General features: G+C 43.8%; 1 protein-coding gene across 1 annotated transcript in view; it reads left to right on the forward strand.

Annotated features, from left to right (window-relative positions):
- The first annotated feature begins 537 nt into the window (after positions 1 to 537).
- Positions 538 to 19296, forward strand: part of SPDEF (SAM pointed domain containing ETS transcription factor) — a 45299-nt gene continuing 26540 nt past the window's right edge. Inside the window, exon 1 of the mRNA XM_053244016.1 lies at positions 538 to 628. The gene's annotated coding sequence lies outside the window, so the exon portion shown is untranslated. The remainder of the gene's footprint in view (positions 629 to 19296) is intronic.

Below are 19296 nucleotides of genomic sequence, written 5' to 3' on the forward strand. Positions count from 1 at the left end.
CTCAACAGATGACATAATGACATGGAACCCTGCTCTTACCTGACTCTCTTAAGTATCTATCTCATGCTGTTCTGCTCTTATTGCCATTGACCCTTTCCCTGCTGGTCCCTGTGTCTGCCACTGCCTCAGTCCCAACCACCATATTATTTGTTTGTTTGTTTGTTTGTTACATTTATATCCTGCTCTTCCTCCAAGGAGCCCAGAGTGATGTACTACATACTTGAGTTTCTCATTCACAACAACCCTGTGAAGTAGGTTAGGCTGAGAGAGAAGTGACTGGCCCAGAGTCACCCAGCTAGTATCATGGCTGAATGGGGATTTGGACCTGGGTCTCCCCGGTCCTAGTCCGGCACTCTAACCACTACACCACTTCTCTGCATTCACACATGCACAGGCATGTTCTGTATTCAGTTCAGCCCTTAGAGAGCCATGGTGGGGGCTGGGGCAAATCAGGCAGTGCAGAGCCCCCTCCCAGTTGATTTTAATAGCAGCAATAAGAGCGGGAGCCAGGTGGTTGCCCTGCCTGCCCTGCCCTGAGGACAGCCCTGTTCAGTATTATTAAAGCTGCAACTGGGGCCCTGATGGACGGTCACCACAACCAACAAGTGCAAAGACCCGTGGAAGCAAGGTAAGTAAGTGGGGCTTGGGCCTGTCTCCAGGATAAGCAGTACTGCCCAAAGGATAGCACAGGACCCTTCTGACTAGCCACTGAATTCTCCTCCTGGGGTATCTCCAGTGAGGAGATTCTGCAGCTGGCCTACAGGCACCCTAGCAAGGTATGGGTTGCTCTGGTGACAGTGCTGGGCACAGAGAGCTGCTGGTTCAGCTGGGGTCTCAGTAGGATTAAAAGGTATGCAGCTGCAGGGAGAGTGGGCAATCTGCTGGGGCATGGAGGTTTGTTTGCTTGACTTGTATGTGGGATTATCACTAAAGGGTTAACTACAGGCTGGGATATTTAAACACCTCCAACTGATGTAAGCACACAGCTTGTTTGTTCAGGTAAATAAGGAAGGAATTAAATATAATGGGCAAAGGAGGCTTTTTCTGAACACATTGCATTCCTAGTGTTCAGCTGCAGGGCTGCCTGTAACTAGCTGCATGCATTTCTTCACATATTCACCATCCATCACACACCTGTTCTGAGCAGTGTGGTGACTGGTGTGCCTGCCTGTCACTGCCTGTGACAGACATTTCTAGTGGGACTTTTCCCCTCCTAAGGGATTTGTTGTGTCTTTGAGCACTTGGCCCCTTGCAAACTTTATTTGATTTCAGATGCAGGGGTAAACCCCAGTCCCAGCTGATTGACCCCTGGGACCAAGTCTTAGCTGCCCCATCCCCCTTTCTCTGAGTTCTCCATGCCCAGTAGAGGCATCTAAGATTGGCATTCTCCTAATCATTTTACTGGATTGATGCTGCTGCTGGTAGTCGACACATCTCTGTACACCTAAAGGGTAAGTGTGAATGTTTTTAACTGAGACATTTAAGAACCAGACCCCTTCACTCTTTTGTCAGCCCAGTGCCATCTCTCTGTGGGAAATGGTGTGTGCATCTAGGAGGGCAATGATTTTCCAGGTTTTCTAGCTGTTATCTTCACTGTCACTTTCAGCTGACAGATTTTTGCAATCACTGAAGTATGCAGGATACCTTTCAGTAAATTTCCCACACAGATAGGTTATCCCACTACTGATTTGTTGATGGAGTATAACTGCATTTAAAAAAATAAACTTGTCCCAGTTAGCCTGCGAGTCATCTGCAAACATACTACCAACCCACGCAATCATGCTGTCGTGCACACGTGTCCCACACCAATCAGTACAGCTGGTGGATATAATCCTGATGTAGCTGCTTGTGCAGTCACAGAAGTGGTGTTGGCATAGATTCCTCCTGTGTCAGATAATAGTACCTCTTTAACCAGGCAGGATCTGTCCTGCAGTTCTTCCTTTTGCTTCTTTCCAGGTTGGATCTGTAGGAAGTGACAGCAGAGATATTACCTTAGAGTTGAGAACTAGATCTTAATGCTATAGATTCAATGCTCATTTCCTGGCTGTGTCCGTTGGCTTAAATCTGTGTGGGTTAGTTTTATCTGTACTGAAATTGGTTATGGGAATGCACAGTTCTTGGAAAGTTTATTAAAATATAAAAACTGTTGAGAATCTTGAATTAATTGTGCTGTGGGAAGACAAACTGCCCAGCCTTCAAAGTGTTTTTCCCCTCCCCTCCCCCCCTCTGCCCCACCATGTGCTTTGATAATCAGAGCCTTTGGTCCGCTTCACAGATGCACGTTAATCACATTATGTTTTTGATACCATTTGACTTGTAGTGGAATGTGTGAATTGCCTTCATTAAGTGATATAAAAGCTCTGTAAATTGGAACTGCAATGGCTGTTCAATATTCTAAAGTCATCAGCTGAAGTTAAAGTCATCACATGATTAATGTGTTCGCTGAAACAAAGCTGGAAGTGTCAGAAGATGTTTGAAGGGAACAGTTGTATTCTGTTGCATGGGATATTTGCACATTTTCCTGCCCTGTGGACTCTGCTAGTGGCACTGCCTTCAGGATCCCTGCTGTCCATTATGTAGACTGTGTAAGGAATCGGCGTCATAGGAACATAGGAAACTGCCATATACTGAGTCAGACCATTGGTCTATCTAGCTCAGTATTGTCTTCACAGACTAGCAGCGACTTCTCCAAGGTTGCAGGCAGGAATCTCTCTCAGCCCTATCTTGGAGAAGCCAGGGAGGGAACTTGAAACCTTCTGCTCTTCCCAGAGCGGCTCCATCCCCTGGGGGGAATATCTTGCAGTGCTCACACATCAAGTCTCCCATTCAGATGCAACCAGGGCAGACCCTGCTTAGCTATGGGGACAAGTCATGCTTGCTACCACAAGACCAGCTGTCCTCCTTCCTTCAGAGATATACTGTAGCACATCTTCAATATGAAACAGAGCAGTATGTTCTGTTGTATGGCCAACATATAAGTGTGATAAGTCAATTTCTAATTCAGAGGGTAGTGAGGTATCTATAGAAGGCCATTCTGTACTCTGCATTAGTCTTCTTCCCCAGACCAGTTACCTCTCCAAGCTGTTTCTTGCTCTCCCCACTCCACCAGCTGACTCACCCCATGCCAAAGGCAAATTGACCTTATGTTTGATTGTGGTATGGGGTGTGTGTGTGTGGTTATGCTTGACTAGTGATACACAAATTACACCTCACTGCCAACTTCCTTCAGGACCATTTCTCATGGGCAGGATTCTCTATGGGGCAAGTGACTTCCTAGGAGAAGGAAGAGGATTTATAAACAGGGGCTTCTGTCACCCTTTTGAGGTGAACGCCAAGCTCTGCTCTGCTGCTCAGCTGGGACATGCATGATTTTGTGCTTGGCTGACACTTGGACCACTCCCTGCACTGTTCCCATCTCAGTGGGAATCAATAGTGTGCAGGTGGAGAGAGGGCAGTCTGACCCTGGGACACAGGGACAGGTGCGCAAAGGGATATGAACATCAAAGCCAGCTCAGAATAGGGGGCACCTTCACCCAGGCATCTCAGCAGTGATTCAGGTAAATGCATGAGGGTTGGTTTCCACATTTCTCTGATCTGAAGGTAGAATTGGAAAACTGAGATGATCTGACCTTTCCTCCCGATGTTTAGTAATAGTTTGTTCACTAGATGGCTAATTTAGGGAATTTACCCGGAGGGAGAATGGGTGAGCAACATAAGATTAATGTGGAAAGAATTGAGGATGGAGTGCCAGGGAGAGAGAAAGGTGAGAACATGAGAAAGCATGCTCCCAGAAACTGGAATAGACCGTCTCCCTGGGTATATTAACAGCAGGGAAGTTCATTATAGTTCGGTATATTTAATAGACTTTATATTGGGAATGAATTTAACTGATTGCCAGGAAACCCTTTCGAAGCATCAAGAGATTTCTCTCTCATTAGCAATGGATTTGGAAGACAAGGATTTTAATCCCTGCTTGCCCATAGGCACGCTAGCAGCCTTGGCAAAGTGCTCTTTCTCAGTTTCAGTCCTCCATCTGTACAAGGATCTATGTTATCAGCTGTTGTGGAGATGAATGCGCTAAGCTTTCTGTCCATTAACAGCTAAGTCAAAAGTATTATTAATAAATTATCAGAATGTGTTTGGGAAAAGCATCTGTGATGGGTACATACAAGTTGGTCACTCAATTACTTGGTGCATTCCCCCTTTAGAGCTGTTAAGAACTACAGCTGAAATCCTTGCCAGAATGGCAGAGAGGGTTTTCCTTGTATTTGTATGATACAGTATCCTAGTCTGTAAGATTCTTGATGACTTTCAGGTTCCCTATGTAATTCTGAAACCCATGCACAGTATCTAACTGTGATAAACGGCCATGCAAATAATCTAATTCACATTGCATGCATACTGGAAGCAATATCAAAGCTAGTAGCAATTTGTTGTCAGTGTGGCTGTGGCAAATGTGTAGTTAATAACTACACAGGTGGGGTCCTGTGCACAGTGAGCAACATTCATGCCATGTGATGGCAGCAGCATGGTGGGATGTTCTGCCACTCACTCTGTTGTAGACCTGAAGAGAGAGAAATTTGGATTTTATTGAAAGAAGACAGTTTGGTTCTAACCGCTGCTCTCTGGGCAAAGAGGCACCTTAGGGACTATAGCTCACTGGTAGAGCATCTGCATTGCGCTCCAAAGGTCCCAGTTAACTGCACGTAGGGGTGGGAGAGAATCCTGCCTAAAACCTTGGAGAGCCACTGCCAGTCAGTGTAGACAGTACTGAGATAGATGGACTAGTGGCCTGACTCAGTATAAGGCGGCTTCCTATGTTCAGGCCTCGGCACAGCATAATCTCTCCAGTGGCAGCGGCTGGTGTCTATCTTCTGCTTTTTCTTTTTTTAAAGATTGTGTGAGCCTCTTTGGAACAGAGAACCATCTTATTCCTTTTTCTATGCAAACTGCTTTGATAGCTTTTTTTGTTCCGAAAGTGGTATATAAATATCTTGTTATTATTAATAATAATAATTTGAGGACTTGTAAGAATAAGAACTTGGAATCCAAGCTGTTCCATTCTCCACGCCCCCCCCCACCACTCCCACCACAAATGGGCTCCATCATTCCCCATCTGCAAATTAGGCACAACACTGCCACCTATCTCAGAAAGCAGGATGTTGAGGGAAAATAGTTCAGTTTTGGTTTAGGGGCTGCCCTCCATCGGTGAGATGCTTCAGGCTTTTAGGATTCATTCTTGAATGTTCTTTTGGAAAATTTAAGCAAATTAAAGCTGAACTGGAAGTAGCAATGTCAAGGAGGTGGGATATTATTGGTATTACATTTAAAAAACCTGGTGTAGGTCCTTAACTGCTTAGATAGTGAATTAAAGACAGCCCTGACTTTTAGCATGCCTGCCATCTGCAAGAAAGAGCAGGTCAGTTGTGGATGCCTTTAGACAATCCAGATGTTGCTGAATTACAACTCCCATCATCCCCAGTTGCAATTTATTGTGGCTGGGGATGATGAGAGTTGTAGTTCAACAGCATATGGTGGACCACAAGTTGGCAACCACTGCTTTTAAAGTGTTTTAGGGTTTCAATGTGGTCCATGAATGCAATAATCTGTTTCTTGGTTCAGCTCTGTTCCACAGGCCCGAACATTGCCCCTTTTCTTGTTCATTTCTCATAGAGTATGGAATATTTACAGCAGTGGGTGAATGCTTTTCTATCAAGGTGCAGACCCAGATCTTCAAGCTAGAAACAAAGCTGATCAGCATGGCTCTGAAAAGGTGTGGATCAGAACCAGGGACAGTTCTCAAAGGCTCCTGCAACTGCACCCCTGTGCTTTCATCACGGTGGGAGAGACAGTTTCAGGCATGCATGCACTCCACTTCAGGTTAACACTGTGAGAGACTGTGACCTTAACGACCACCTACGTGCTGGGCTGGTCTCAAAGCCATATGAATTCACAGAGATGGTAACAACGTTTTCTCTCACTGCTGGATTTGGGTTGTAGGGGAAGATGTTCAGCTTCTTATAACATTCCTGTTAGCCCCTAGAGGATATTAAACATGAGTGGTTAGTGGGTGATTTTATAAGATATAAATCAACCCTCTTTATTACGGTCATAGACGAGCATAAAACCAAGCAACAGGTGATATCACAGAAAGCAATAGCAAGTTATAAACCTATAAAACTAAAACACTGTATAAACTGTAAAAGTCTGCCAATGTGAGAGATACCATAGTGACATAAAGGCAATTGCAGAATATACAACTATAAAACTATTACATTGTATACAACTGTAAAAAAAATCTACCAAAACAGGGCATAAATGAAATCTTAAATCCAAGACGAATCTGTTAATAAAATTAATGAAGGCTGGTCATAAAAGGCGATGTTAATATAAAATGCAAGCAGTGTTCCCTCTAACAGGGATTCCCAGATGTTATTGACTACAACTTCCAGAATCTCCAAGCAAAAGCCATTGCAGCTGGGGATTCTGGGAGTTGTAGTCAACAACATCTGGAAATCCCTGCTAGAGGGAACACTGAATGCAAGGATTTGCTATGTTATAAAACACGAGGTAAAAGAAAAGCATTAAAAAATGATTAAAAACATGAAGCTGAGATTAGGCTGAGGCTGACGCCTGTTTAGAATTTGTACATTGTTGTGGTGGGGCTGTGGTATAGTTACAAGCTGCTCTCAGAGCAAGGCCTGGAGGCTGTCATGGCCCGGCGTATCTGACACGCTACCATGCAGAACTTGGCAGTGTTATACGTGAGGGTCGGATCTTCATCTGAAAGCAGCATCGTGGTGCAGGAATGGCTTGGACATTCAGGAAACTTAGTAGTGGCAAAATGAGCTTTGCACGACTATCTCTGTAGAAGGGGCAGTAGAGGGGAACATGCTCTGTATTTTGACCCGCCCAGTGTCACAAGGGCATAGCCTCTCCGCGATTGGAGTCCTTCTATATCTGCCTATTTTATGAGATAAAAATCGGTGTTTTATGGGATAAAAATCCAAACATGCTGTTAAAAGCAAATCAATAGCAGTACTAGTAATCATTTTATTCAGGAGACAGAGAAAGCCATTGGGATACAGGAGAACCTCATTACTCATGGGGGTTCCGTTCCTCGCCTACTGCCGTGAGAAACGGAACCGCAGGTAATGAGGCATTAGAGCTATGGGGGAAGGGAGGCTATGTTCTAGGGTAGAGGGGGAAAAAATTTCCAGCCCCAAAATGACCCGAAACTCACTGCAGTGTGCTCCACGGGTCCCCAATGTGCCCAGAAACGCCCTCCAAAGAGTGAAATGCCCCTGAAAACAAAGAAAAATCAAAAGGAAAAATCTGGTTTTTTAAAATGAGCCACAAAATGTCTCCTCCTGCCTCCTCCTGGGCTCTGTGAAACAAAATGGCAACCAGAAGTGACCTCCGCGGTCACTTCCGGCCCTCTAGGAACTGCGGATACATGGCTTTTAACCCCTTTGTATCCACTGATACTGAAAATGGGTGTCAATGAGACACCCCACGGATACGCGGACTGCAAATAATGAGGTTTTGAAACTGAATGACAATCAAAAAATGTTCTCCTTTCTGAATTTGAGCTTGAGTTCAACATCCTCCTAAAAGCATAAATGGGAGTCTTTCAAACTGACTGGTGAGCACCGTAATGACAATGACATTACCTAACTTGTCCTTTTGATTTCAATGGGACTACTTTGAGTAACTTTCCTCATCATGTAGGCCATTGCCGAAGATGATGGAAATCTTGCCTCATTAAGGTGTCCTCACAGAAACCTTGAAAGTGCCTAAGATAACTGGGCATTCTGACAGCATTGGCTCATTATCTCCAGTTCCCAGTTTCTTAGTTTTATTTGGTTGTATCTTTCTTGTCCAGTCTGGCAGTCCCCAATAAAAGGCATCTGATTGCCGTCTCCTCCCACCAGATGTCTGGCTGGCAGAGCAAACAGGGCTTTAGTTATTTGTACACCGCCTGCTGGACTTTGATAGCTTCTGTTGCCAAGTGCTTCAAATGGAGCTGACTTTTCTACTTGCGCTGCTTTCACTTTGAATAGTTGCTAAGGCAGGAATGTTAGAAGGTACCCAGGGCCAATATCAACCAGTTCCTTTCCCCCACATTATCAGTCAGTGGATATTGTTGAAAACAGTGTAGCAAGACCAGCCACACTTTTTTTTTAAGTATATGACTTATTAAAAGATAACCCTGCATTCTGAGGTGGTAGGTTTTAATTGCGAAAGAAACTATTATCCACCCTTAGGTTTTAATGTTAGGGTTGTTGTGAGGTAAAATCTGTGTCCTGCAGGTGGGGGGAAAGATGACTTGAAAGCTCTAAAACAATGTAATTAATTTTTTGAGGGGAGAACATTGCTGATTTGTTGATTTAAAGGTGTGATTTACACTTATCTTGTCTACATAAAAATAACCTCTGCATGTTAATGAAAAGACCCTGCATATATAACATATTAGTGAACACTTTCTGAATTTGATAGCACATGTTTGAAAAGTGGTATGTAGAGATGTGCAAACTGGTTCGATATTGAACTGGTTCGCACTTGAACTGGGCCGGTTCGCATGCTCAACCTCTAACCAAACCAGACTTGGTTTGGTCTAAGGTTGAACCAAACCTCTTGGGCCGGTTTCGGCCCAGATCAAAGGTGGTGAGTGGCATTAAAATACTATATAATAATGAATTACTTACCACCACCGCCAGCTACGGCAGCCTCGGAGGTGCTTCGGAGGCTCCCACTCCCCCTGCCGGCCTCCCCCCGAGTCTCCTAGGGCTGGTTCAGCCCCCTGTGCATGTGTGGTGGTCATTATTTGGGCCATCGCACATGCAGATGGGCCAATTGCATTACCATGCAATTGACCGGTACGTATGTGCAGTCGCCCCAAAAATGGCCACCATGCACACGCAGGGGGCCAAACCATTCCCAGGAGACTCAGTGGGAGGCTGGCGGGGGGAGGGGGAACCGCCGGAGACTCCCCTGCGGCCACCATACCCACTGCTGGTGGTAATTCATTATTTTACAGTATTTTAACATCCCCTGCCACCCTTAAACCCAGCCAAAACCGTCTCGAATTCAAGCCGGGCCAGGTCAGGGGGCAAAACCAAACATGCCAAGTTCGGTTCAAATCCAGTTCAAATTTGAACTGAACTAAGTGAACCAGTTTTGTGCACATCCCTACTGGTATGTATTGTACACACATATACTCATCCTATATATGTACTGATATGTACTGTACACTTAAATACTCATACTGTTTGTACAATACACACATGTATATACGTAGTTATATATGCAAGCACATATTTTCCCTCACACTGAGATAATCTTATTCTAGGAAAAAATGTCATATGTGAAGGGGCCCTCAGAGTCCTGTAAACTGTGGAAGGATAGAGGAGGGCTATGATGGGCACATGATTAAGAGAACCACTACTAGTGGAAACTGTAGGAAAGGCCCACACAATAATCTGAGTTCCATGCCACTGAAATTAGACACACTACTTTTTACACTGGATATGCTCAGTGAAAATTTAAATAATTGGTGTTTTTTTAAATTTTTAAGAAGAAATTCTGAATATCATACTTCCTGATTACCTACATACAGATACCACATTTTGCATTAACAATCTTGCCACTTAAATTAGCTGAATTGTTAAACAGAAATATTCCAGGGGAAATATGTAAATGTTGTTTTAATTTTAAAGAAGAATTTATGGAAACATTTTTTAACTGTTATTGTTCTCAACAGATTTTTAACACTCAATAATTATTATTTATTTTTATTATTATTTATTCTGTTTCTATACCGCCGTTCCAAAAATGGCTCAGGCCTTTTTACACAGAGAAATAACAAACAAACAAGATGGAACCCTGTCCCCAAAGGGCTCACATTCTAAAAAGAAACATAAGACAGATAAATTATTAATAATAATCAGATAAATTATTCCAAAATGACATCATGCCATACAGAAGATCTTTCTCGGATTCAAATTTATAATATATGATGGTAATTCAATAAATGAATAACTTTTGAACTTGAAATCCTACAAATTTCAAACTGTTATTTTGCTTCCCTTTTGCAAGCACATTAATTTAAAAAAACTAGCTGACCCAGGCGCAGAGCATCTGTGCCTCTAGTTCTCTCTCTTTCTTGCCCCCCTCCCTCTTTCTCTCCCACTAGCCTGGCTATCGCTTTCTCTCACCCTTCCCCACCAGCCGGCCTGGCCACTGCTTTCTGACCCTGCCAGCCACCACTTTCTCTCACCACTCACTGGCCAGCCTGGCCACCGCTTTCTCTCCCCACCCGCTGGCCTGGCCGTCCAGCCATCCGCCTTATCTTCTCCACTGTCATTTCCCTCTCCCCCTCCCCTTGCTCACGAACTCTCCTGAGAGCTGCCACACATGGGATTAGCAATGGGTACGTCTAAGACAGGGCTTCTCAACGTTGGGTCCCCAGATGTTATTGGACTTCAACTCCCATAATCCCCAGCCCCATTGGCCTTTGGCTGGGGATTGTGGGAGTTGAAGTCCAATAACATCTGGGGACCCAACGTTGAGAATCCCTGGTCTAAGAGAATTATATATATAGACAATATGATGTATACAGGTGGCCCTCAAATAGAATTTTTGCCCATTTGTAGGCCACCTCCCTGTATCCTAATGATTATTGCAGGGAGTAGTTTCAGTTATTAATGGTTTTCTCCCCCTTCCAACTAAATTTAAATTGATATACCGTTTAAATAGCTACTCTCTCCGCTTTTCAACTGGTGCACGGGGAGAGTTAAATAAGCGGTACAAGAGGTGCAGGCTGCAACATCCATGCTTGCCTTTTGCACCGCTTCTTTAAATCTCCCCATGTGTCAGCTGAGAAGTGGGGAAAGTCGCTATTTAAAATTTATCCCTCCCTGTGCTTCTCAACTGATGTGTGGGGAAGTTTAAAGTTTAAATAGCCACTTTCCCCATGCAGGTTGCTCCATTCACTCTTGCCGTGAGAGTGGATTATTTAACTAAGGAAACTAACCCCATTTGGGGGGTTAGGTCAAGCACTCCAATATCACAATTTCCACTAATGTTACCCCCATAATATTAGAGGGCTTCCTGGATTTTATTTCTTGAATTTCCCTAGCAATGTAATACACAAAATTACTTTGCCCAGTCAATGACAGGCCTCACCTACTAGTAATCAATAAATGAGATACTTCTCTGTCCCAAAAAGGCTCACAATCTAAAAGGAAATGTAAGGTAGATACCAGCAACAACCACTGCCTTTCCATGCTGAAACGCACGCTGACAGCTGCTTACAAAATAAGGTAAAAAATAACAATCAAAATCATCTTAAAGCAGAACATGATAAAAGCAGCACAGAACCAAGTCAGGAACAGCAGAGAGTCAACTCTCCGAAGTTTCACTAAAGGTCTGCTTAAATAGCCAGATCTTCAAAGAATGACAGAAAGTAAGCAAATTGAGGCAAGGCAGATCTCCTGGCACTTGAAGTTTCACATTATCGGCAGTGGCACCACTATGAGAAGGCATAGATTCTCTCTTTAGGTCGGTATCCCTCAGAAACCTTCTTGTCTCTATTGTCTCATGTTATAAAGGTCATATACAGATGTGTTGCCAGGGTTCTGAGATCAGTTTGAATTGGTTTTGTGCTTTAATTGAAACTAAGGCCAGGAAAATCACAGAAGACATTACCAAGTTTTGTCACCAGAAGATTGAAAACACAGATATATCCATATTGATTTCCTGTGTTTCCCTTTTCTCGGCTTTCAAAAGTGTCATCTATTTGCATGTGTTTGCTTATAGAGCTCTACCATGCAATTCATTCTAAGCCATTCTATTTGCCTGTGGAATTAAGTTTAATTAATGGGCTCATTGTTTGGGGCTGGCTTTATTCTTGGCTTTCCTTGTAGCTGATCTGAACTCTGTTGGCAGATTGCCAAAGCTGGGCTTCATGATGACATTTGAAAATGCTGCATGGTGGCCAGACTTAATCTGAATAGTCATTCGCTGTAAAAAAAAATAATTTGAAAAATCCTTTTATAAAGTTTTTTTAAATAACATAAATGCCCTCTTCATTGGGGAAAATTGGATATTGTCCTGTAAACCGCCCAGAGAACTTGTGTTTTGGGTAGTATAGAAATATGCTAGCTAAACAAACAAACAAACAAACAAACAAACAGTACAGAAAAGCTGAAAACAGAGAAGATGCTGGTTGAGAATCCCAGTGTTCTGGAGGGATTCTTTATGATTTGTGATAGATGGGATACTAATTTCCCACTTTTGCAGATCGAGTATAGGAATATTCTTGGACCTTGCTATGCTCCAAGATAAGTAGATAGTGTTAATTGTCAAGGCTGCCTTTTATCAACTGCTGTTTAGGCTCTGACCTTTGCTGGAGAGGAGCGACTTCACTATCTTTCACTACATGCTTTTGTAAACTCTAGAATTTACTGCTATAACATGCTTTACATCAAAGCTGCACAATTTTGGGATTAAAACTTCCATATATCCCTGGCTATAGTGGCCAGTAGAGATGATGGGAGTTGTAGTTTTAGTCCAGCATCTACACTACAACAACTACAGTACAACAGATATTTATATACTGCTTTTCAGGCTGGCCCACAGGGCAACAGGGTATATTCCCGGTGCGCCCTACCTGTGGGGCGCCCCTGCACCCCTCCCCACTCGGCAGCAGTGAATACTCACCCCCTTCATTACTCATTCTGCTCAAAACCCAGCGCCCTCCCCACATACATTCCACTGCCCTCTCAGTGCCCCCAGTCCGGCTCTGCTGCTTTTCAACTAAAGTTTCCAAAGTGGTTTACACAGATATATATAAATAAATGAAATGGCTCCCTGACCCCTAAAAGGGCTCACAGTCTACAGGAGGGCTGAAGTTATGCAGCCCTGCTTTGTGTGGTGCTGCTTTTGAAGACAGCCCAGAAGCTGCAGCCTTCAGATGGATACAGAGGCAAGGATATAGTCAGTTTTGCTGTCATCACACTGGCGGCCTGTTGGCATCTAGGCTCAATTCAAGGTCTTGGTACTTGCCTTCAAAGTATTTCATGACCTGTAACCCACCTACTTTAAATCCTGCTTCTTCTGATAGGAACCTCTGCTCCATCTGTATTCTTTAGGCTGGGCTTCACACTGAGTTCCTTCAGTATCTTGAGTGAGAACATGTACTGTACAGAGTAGGACTTTTTGTTAAAGGGTCCTGAGGCTGAGGAATAACTTCCCTGAGGAGATAAGGGTTTTCTTGTCATGCTTTCCAGAAAGGCATTAGACCACCAGGGTTCTGATATTTTGAAAGCCCATGGTTTTTATCTGAACTTGTGGTTTTCTACTTTTCAAAATAATAGGCTTTGTAGGAGTTCCCTTGAATGCAGGAATGTCAGCGCATGTGAATGTTTTAAATAAATACAAATATGTATTTATAAATAAATACAAATATGTTATTACTTTGGCAACCAAACTGTGCTGGAGTCTGCCTGACATTGTTTAAGCACGTCTGCAGTTTACCTCGGATTGCCTGAGTGAGCATGAAGATAACAGACTTTCTCCCTGCATGATATTTTAAGGATGGACCCAAATTGGCATTTTTAATGTGACCTTCCACAGAACATTGCATTATGTGCTAGTGCCACCCACATTGGTTCATGCTAATCTTTCAACTCTTGTGCTTCATTTCCTGAGCGTTTGTTGTGTGCAAATGTTCAAAGCTCATTACAGAGGTAAATGCTTGTGTGGATTATTTAAGCCACACACTGGCCCCATTCCTGATCTCAGTCTTTGTTCATCTCTTTCATTATCAGAGTCTCCTGTGGGGGTGGGGAGCACATTTGTCTTATTTCTCTCATGTGACCATTCAGGTAGATAGCTTACTAATCACTAGTTTAAAATGAACCTGCTTATTTTATAGTCCTGGAACCTCGCTACTTTGAAATGCCATCTCTGGGCTTCCCCTCTCTCTCCCTTTCCCCCACAAACTGGACCCAGTTTATGGAGGAGGAGGAGGAGGAATTGTGTACATTTAGCATTTATCCTGAGCCTGTAATTCCTGAGAAGGAACTGTAGTCATACAGGAAACTCATTAAGAGTAACTAACTGACCAGGCACAGAGCATCTGCACCCCTAGTTCTCCATGTCTCTCCCCCCCAGCCCCATTTTGTTCTCCCCCCCCCACTAGCTCGTTCTCCCTTGTTGGCCAGCCTGCTTAGCCGCTGCTTCTCCTCCGCAGCAGGCTAGCCTGGCTGCTGCTTCTCCTCCACAGCTTCTGCCTCCTTCTCCTGCCTGCCCACCACCGCCGCCACTTCCTTCTGCCCTCCTGTCGCTGTTTAATCCGCCAGCCGGCCTCCACCACTGTCCCCTCCCCACCAGCCATTTTCTTCCCACCCACCCATGGCTATCTGGCAGCCTTCCGAACTCTCGCGAGAGCTGCCACACATGGGATTAGCCACAGGTATGTCTTAGAGAAATATATATATAAAGACACTAGACAGTGAGAGACAAAAGTGAAATGCGACAACAGTGGCCATCCCCTGCTAACTGACCAAAGAGACACTTTTTAAAAAGTGGCGATTCTCTTCCCTATCTACCCCCAGCACATTGTTCCTCCAGTGGGTGTTGCTGGTGTCTATCTTATTTTTCTTGTTTAGATTGTGAGCCCTTTGGGGATAGCGAAGTCATTTTTAGCATACTTTCCAGTAGGCTTATGAGATCACCCAGCATTCCGTTTGTCTGTCTGTGTGTCCGCCCTATCAACTTCACAATGCCTGGACCGATATGAACCAAATCGGGTACAGTTGTAGGGACACCTCAATGGCATAAATTGTGATGATGTTATCCACCCCAATTCAAGATGGCAGATGTGTAAATTTTTGAGGCACAAGTGGGCTAACTTATGGACTATCTAACCAATTTGAACAAAATGAGGTATAGTTGTAGTAAGTGACACACAGGGACACCTTAATGGTTTAGTTTGTGATGATGTCATTCAAGATGGTGGATGAGTAAACATTTGAAGAGCAAGTGGACTAACTTGTGAACCACCTAACTGATTTGAACCAAATTTGCTTCAGCTGTAGGGGCACATGGGAACACTTCAATGGCATAGTTTGTGATGATGTCATCCACCCTGATTCAAGATGGCAAATGCATAAACTTTTGAGGCGCAAGTGGGCTGACTTGTGAACCGCTTAACTGATTTGGACCAATTTTGCTACAGATGTATGGACACATAGGGGATACATAGGGATGCCTCAATGGTGTAGTTTTTGATGATGTCATCCACCCCAGTCCAAGATGGTGGATGTTTGAATTTTTGAGGAGCAAGTGCACTAACTTGAGGACTGTCTAACCCATTTGAACCAAATCTGACACTGTTGTAGTGAGTGACACACAGGGACACCTCAATGGTGTATCTTTTGATGATGTCATCTACCCTGAGCCAAGATGTCAGACACATGAACATTTGAAGCACAAGAGATCTAACTTGTGGACCTCAATTTGAACCAAATTTAGACCAGTTGTAGAGATAGTGAAAGGAAAATAGGCAGCTTAGTTCTTACTAGAACAACTTGTTTAAATTTAAATTCATTTTTATTTCTCTATGTAAAACGCCTTGGGAACTTTTGTTGAAAACCGGTATATAAATATTTGTCATATTCATATTCAGATTCGTATCTGAACTAACATTTCCTTGTAGGCTGTCACTACCTGAAGCATTCCTGTCCCTGCCTAATGCTCCAGCCAAGTGCTGTAAATAGCCAAGTAGGATTTGCTGTTACACCAAAACTGTGCTTAGGGAGAATGCTAAAAACAAGTTGTAACTAGTCAAAATGAGAAGAATAAAAAGAAGAATCTAAGAAGGTTTTGCTCAAATGGTGGTAAGGGTATCTTGCCCATAAAATGCTGTGGGTTATTTGGGAGGTCTGAGGTGAGTATGGTGCTGCATATTTCTAAAGTCCTATATAGGTGATTGTGTTTAATATGATTGTACATATTCTGATGAGGGCTCTCTAGCCATGCCTGGGGCCTTGTTTTGGCTGGTGATAAACCTTGATCTAGACTGTACCACTTTGGATTGCAAGGTGGTGCATACATGATTTGATTGATAGTTCTTGATAGAAAACAATTCCCTGAACATAGAAAACTAACAATCCAGAGAGAAAGCTAAGTTAGAACCCTTCTCGCTGACAGCTAGTTCTTTACATGAATGGATTTCTTTGGTATCATGTCTGAAGTGGTTCAGCTCAGAAATAGAGAGATCATTCTCATTAAGTAAGAATGAGACTGTGAGCCCTTTGGGTGGATCGCCCACCCAGATGATTGCTGGCTTCTGCTGGCAGCAGGGAAGTTTGGGGGAGCCAGGAGGCACCTGGAACTCCCACAATGCAGCACACAAATGCATGGTACATTATGAGGATCATCCCAATGCTGGCTGGAGCCCTGCAGATGATCAGGAAAAAATTAGGTTAAGGGAGCACTTGCTCCCTTAACCTTGTTTTGAAAGTGGGCTCTGGAGGTAGGTTTGCCACTGCAACACTGGTGGGAGCCGAGTAGCTCCTGGTGGTTCTCACGTGCAGGCTAAACCAGGCTGGGCTTCCTTATCCCTGTTTTGCCTGCATGTGAGAATAGCCTTTGTAACTGCTAGAGCTGATGTAGGGTTTTATTTCAGTGCCGAGGGAAGACCAAGCAGTTCTTTCCCTCAGATTGAAAAGCACATGCACTGCCTGTTACTATTAACTGGAAGTTACACAGGCACTTTGAAAGAGGTGAAGGGTATAGACCAGAGATTCTCAACGTTGGGTCCCCAGATGTGATTGGACTTCAGCTCCCATAATCCCCAGCCCCAGTGGCCTTTGGTTGGGGATTATGGGAGTTGAAGTCCAATAACATCTGGGGACCCAAGGTTGAGAATCCCTGGTATAGACTGTTGCGCCACTTAGTTGGTACAGTCAATCTCACAACCGGTTTACTCCTCTTCACATGCCATTTTACACCTCTTTTATGCCTCGCCCCAGGTCTGGCCTGGCCTGGCGCTGTTTTTTAGAGGACTGAAATCTGCCCCTATGTTTCTCATTGGAGTTTGCTCCCTATAAGAACTCTGTTTTTGACAGCAGTAGTGCCTGAAGTGGCTGACCAAAAGAAGCATTGCATAATTAGCAAAGTTGTGCTAGTGCAAACAGTTAGCAGAGTTGCACTAACAAAAGGAGAGATGTGGAACTGCAGTACTCCACAAAAAGTGCATGGCTTCTGCTCCTTTGAAAACAAATGAGGCAAGCTGCTGGTTGTGCAACTGTTGTGCAGGTTCAAGTATACATTCAGTATTGCAACACTAGTCTGTACTGCAAGCTCCAGGCTTAGTGCAAGTGACTGGTGTAACTACTTTGACACACACAGCGTCCTTTGGCAAGCATTTCATTAGTCAGGATGTCAGCCAAAGTTTGCTCTTTTGTGTGCAGGTTCGCCCTGTAAGGCAGATGCACTGCACTTAGTTTGAAGAAAAGGCACTGGAGGTTCTACCCTACAGGCACTATCTGCAGCAGCATTAGCTAAGTTTCAATTATACCTATTTAGGTTTCAAGGACAGAATTTGGCAGTGTCTTCCAGAAGGCATGTATTCGTGAAAAATGTAGCATTATTATAATTATTAATATTTATTTATTTATTTGTTTGTTTATTGGCATTTGATATTGCTTGCCACCTAATGGCACAGCAGGCAAAGTAACCTGCCTAGAGAGCAGGGGGATGTTGGTTCGAATCCCCACTGGTGTGTCTCCCCAGAATATGGGAAACTCCTATATTGGGCAACAGTGACATCACTGTTGCCCAATATAGGAGTTTCCCATATTCTGGGGGGACACATATTCTGGGAAGGTGCTGAAAGACATAATCTCATACTGCATTCATTTCATTCATTCATTCACTCAACTTCTATACCACCCTCCCAAAAATGGCTCAGGGCAGTTTGCACAGAGAAATAATAAATAAATAAGATAGTTCCCTGTCCCCAATGGGCTCACAATCTGCATGGGAGATGGCAATGGTAAACCACTCCTGTATTCTACCAAAATAAAACCACATGGCTCTGTTGTCGCCAGGAGTCCACTCCGACTCAACGGCACAACCTTTCCTTTCCTTGTTCAATTAAAATAAGTTCTCAAAGCAGTTTACATAGCAAAAAGAATGAAAAGATGGTTCCCTGTCCCCCAAAAGGCTCATGATTTACAATCAATGGAGAGAGGTTGTGCTGGGAGGAATATGGCCAGTTGCTCTTACCCTGCTAAATATGCGAAAGCCACCATGAAAAAGTGCCCCTTTTCACCATTAGCAGAGGTTAGCATCTTCTTCCTTGGAAGTTAAAAGAGGTAGATGAAGACCTGAGACTGGTGCTCTGGAGAGGAGAGCTGGTCTTGTGGAAGCAAGCATGACTTATCCCCTTAGCTAAGCAGGGTTTGCCCTGGATGCATATGAATGGGAGACTTGATGTGTGAGCACTGTAAGATATTCCCCTCAGGGGATGGAGCCGCTCTGGGAAGAGCAGAAGGTTTCAAGTTCCCTCACTGGCTTCTCCAAGATAGGGCTGAGAGAGATTCCTGCCTGCAACCTTGAAGAAGCCGCTGCCAGTCTGTGAAGACAATACTGAGCTAGACCAATGGTCTGACACAGTATATGGCAGTTTCCTATGTTCCTATGGTTATAGGTGTCCTGCCACAGAATGGGCCATTTGGATTAGCCTCTTTTCTGTCTTTGCACCTGTAGACCAGCTGCTTAACAGGACCTTAGAAATAGTGTATGGCTTGAAATACTATTGGAGAAATCAGTAGCAGAAATATTACATGAAGAAATACAAGTAATAACACTGTTGAGTAGCAATAGACATACTGGGGCTTACTATCTTTAGAGTCTGTAAAAGAGTAAAGAGTCTGTATTGATCAAAGGATGCAACACGTTCAGGTTAACTTTTATGTGTCAGAAGTACAATAGCAATGTATGTCCCATCTGTAAAACGGAAATTAAATTTCCCTTCCTCATAGGGCTGTTGGAGTCTCTTGGAGAGTGTAGGCAAACTTAAGAGCCTGTGTGATATGTGAAGTGTGCCATCAAGTTGATTTCGACTCCTGGTGCCCACAGTGAGAGCCAGCATGGTATAGTGGTTAGAGTGCTGGACTAGGACTGGCGAGACCTGAGTTCAAATCCCCATTCAGCCACGATAATTGCTGGGTGACTCTGGGCCAGTCACTTCTCTCTCAGCCTAGCCTACTTCACAGGGTT

The sequence above is a fragment of the Hemicordylus capensis genome, chromosome 4 (assembly GCF_027244095.1).
Source record: "Hemicordylus capensis ecotype Gifberg chromosome 4, rHemCap1.1.pri, whole genome shotgun sequence".
Classification (NCBI taxonomy): Eukaryota; Metazoa; Chordata; class Lepidosauria; order Squamata; family Cordylidae; genus Hemicordylus; species Hemicordylus capensis.